At 38.6% G+C, this 3046-nt stretch overlaps 1 pseudogene; it reads right to left on the reverse strand.

The window, feature by feature from the left end:
- Positions 1–7: 7 nt before the first annotated feature.
- On the reverse strand, positions 8–581 carry LOC116863850 (annotated as a pseudogene).
- Between the last annotated feature and the right edge of the window lie 2465 nt (positions 582–3046).

Below are 3046 nucleotides of genomic sequence, written 5' to 3' on the forward strand. Positions count from 1 at the left end.
TATCCACAGCAACTATTTGTCCAGAGAAGAGACCATCATGAACACCACATAATCGAGCTATAAATTTGGTTCCAATAAACAGGGGCAAAGGAATTTCATCTGGGAGATCTTTGAACTGGGAAGCATCTGCAACTTGCCTTTGTTGTAAGAGTCGTATTTTCTGTCGTTTCTGTTTTAATGCTGGTCTCTCTTCCTCAAAAAAATGCACAAGAAAGTCTCCGTGGTTTTCCCATAAGTTGCCTGATTATTCCCCATTCTACCCTTGTAACTTCCATGTTTTTAAGTTAGGAAAGGATTCCTTCAGAAAGACACAGAAGTCATCATCGCCTTCAAACAGTTGCTTATCTATAGTTGAATAGAACCATTCATATATGCACATTTATGTGCTTTGGGAAGCTTGAGTCGGTTGTGTAATTGGAAACCAATCTTCTGTGAGCCTTTCTTATCTGGTGTGGACCTTGTTGCTCTAAATTTTGGTGGGATCATTGCAACTTTCCTGTTCCTTTTGGGTGACCTTTATTTATCTGTCTGTCATCTTCATTGGAAAAGAGTCAACTTCATTTTGAATTTCTGAAAGGCATCTCCACAGCGGAGCCCATATGCCTGCTTTCCAAACAGGTGTTTTTTGTTGTTGTTGTTCTTTTTTGTTTTTTGTGATTTTTTTGTTTTTGATTTTGGTTTTTTTTTTTTTTTTTTTTGTAAAGAGCTATACTTTTCATTCCATGTGTTAGATAAGCTTCCCACTTTTAAACTGACAAGGGCTTTTGCTGAAGAGTTTTTGTCAGGAATCTGGTTGAGCTGCACCATCTGGAATGAACCACCTCCATATACATTTTGATACAAGCTTGTTGATCTCAACAAAGCAAACAAGCAAATAAACAAAATAACTTGCTTGGAATCTTAATTTTTTTATTATTATTATGTTCAATTATCCAACATTGTACATCATTAGTTTTTTTTTTTTTTTTTATAATTTTATTTTTTATAAACATATATATATATATATTTTTTCCCCCAGGGGTACAGGTCTGTGAATCTCCACGTTTACAAACTTCACAGCACTCACCATAGCACATACCCTACCCAATGTCCATAACCCCCCCAACCCCCCTCTGCCCAGCAACCCTCAGTTTGTTTTGTGAGATTAAGAGTCACTTATGGTTTGTCTCCCTCCCAATCCCAAATTGTTTCATTTACTCTTCTCCTACCACATTAACCCCCCATGTTGCATCTCCTCTCCCTCATATCAGGGAGATCATATGATAGTTGTCTTTCTCCGATTGACTTATTTCGCTAAGCATGATACCCTCTAGTTCCATCCATGTTGTCGCAAATGGCAAGATTTCATTTCTTTTGATGGCTGCATAGTATTCCATTGTATATATATACCACATCTTCTTTATCCATTCGTCTGTTGATGGACATCTAGGTTCTTTCCATAGTTTGGCTATTGTAGACATTGCTGCTATAAACATTCGGGTGCACGTGCCCCTTCGGATCACTACGTTTGTATCTTTAGGGTAAATACCAAGCAGTGCAATTGCTGGGTCGTAGGGTAGTTCTATTTTCAACATTTTGAGGAACCTCCATGCTGTTTTCCAGAGTGGTTGCACCAGCTTGCATTCCCACCAACAATGTAGGAGGGTTCCCCTCTCTCCGCATCCTTGCCAGCATCTGTCATTTCCGGACTTGTTAATTTTAGCCATTCTGACTGGTGTGAGGTGGTATCTCATTGTGGTTTTGATTTGTATTTCCCTGATGCCGAGTGATATGGAGCACTTTTTCATGTGTCTGTTGGCCATCTGGATGTCTTCTTTGCAGAAATGTCTGTTCATGTCTTCTGCCCATTTCTTGATGGGATTATTTGTTCTTTGGGTGTTGAGTTTGCTAAGTTCTTTATAGATTCTGGACACTAGCCCTTTATCTGATATGTCGTTTGCAAATATCTTCTCCCATTCTGTCAGTTGTCTTTTGGTTTTGTTAACTGTTTCCTTTGCTGTGCAAAAGCTTTTGATCTTGATAAAATCCCAATAGTTCATTTTTGCCCTTGCTTCCCTTGCCTTTGGCGATGTTCCTAGGAAGATGTTGCTGCGGCTGAGGTCGAAGAGGTTGCTGCCTGTGTTCTCCTCAAGGATGTTGATGGATTCCTTTCTCACATTGAGGTCCTTCATCCATTTTGAGTCTATTTTCGTGTGTGGTGTAAGGAAATGATCCAATTTCATTTTTCTGCATGTGGCTGTCCAATTGTCCCAACACCATTTATTGAAGAGGCTGTCTTTTTTCCATTGGACATTCTTTCCTGCTTTGTCGAAGATTAGTTGACCATAGAGTTGAGGGTCTATTTCTGGGCTCTCTATTCTGTTCCATTGATCTATGTGTCTGTTTTTGTGCCAGTACCATGCTGTCTTGATGATGACAGCTTTGTAATAGAGCTTGAAGTCCGGAATTGTGATGCCACCAACTCTGGCTTTCTTTTTCAATATTCCTTTGGCTATTCGCGGTCTTTTCTGGTTCCATATAAATTTTAGGATTATTTGTTCCATTTCTTTGAAAAAAATGGATGGTACTTTGATAGGAAGTGCATGAAATGTGTAGATTGCTTTAGGTAGCATAGACATTTTCACAATATTTATTCTTCCAATCCAGGAGCATGGAACATTTTTCCATTTCTTTGTGTCTTCGTCAATTTCTTTCATGAGTACTTTATAGTTTTCTGTGTATAGATTCTTAGTCTCTTTGGTTAGGTTTATTCCTAGGTATCTTATAGTTTTGGGTGCAATTGTAAATGGGATGGACTCCTTAATTTCTCTTTCTTCTGTCTTATTGTTGGTGTAGAGAAATGCGACTGATTTCTGTGCATTGATTTTATATCCTGACACATTACTGAATTCCTGTACAAGTTCTAGCAGTTTTGGAGTGGAGTCTTTTGGGTTCTCCACATATAGTATCATATCATCTGCGAAGAGTGATAGTTTGACTTCTTCTTTGCCGATTTGGATGCCTTTAATTTCTTTTTGTTGTCTGATTGCTGAGGCTAGGACTTCTA

This window comes from Lontra canadensis, unplaced genomic scaffold (assembly GCF_010015895.1).
Source record: "Lontra canadensis isolate GAN:19392208 unplaced genomic scaffold, GSC_riverotter_1.0 scaffold3873, whole genome shotgun sequence".
Classification (NCBI taxonomy): domain Eukaryota; kingdom Metazoa; phylum Chordata; class Mammalia; order Carnivora; family Mustelidae; genus Lontra; species Lontra canadensis.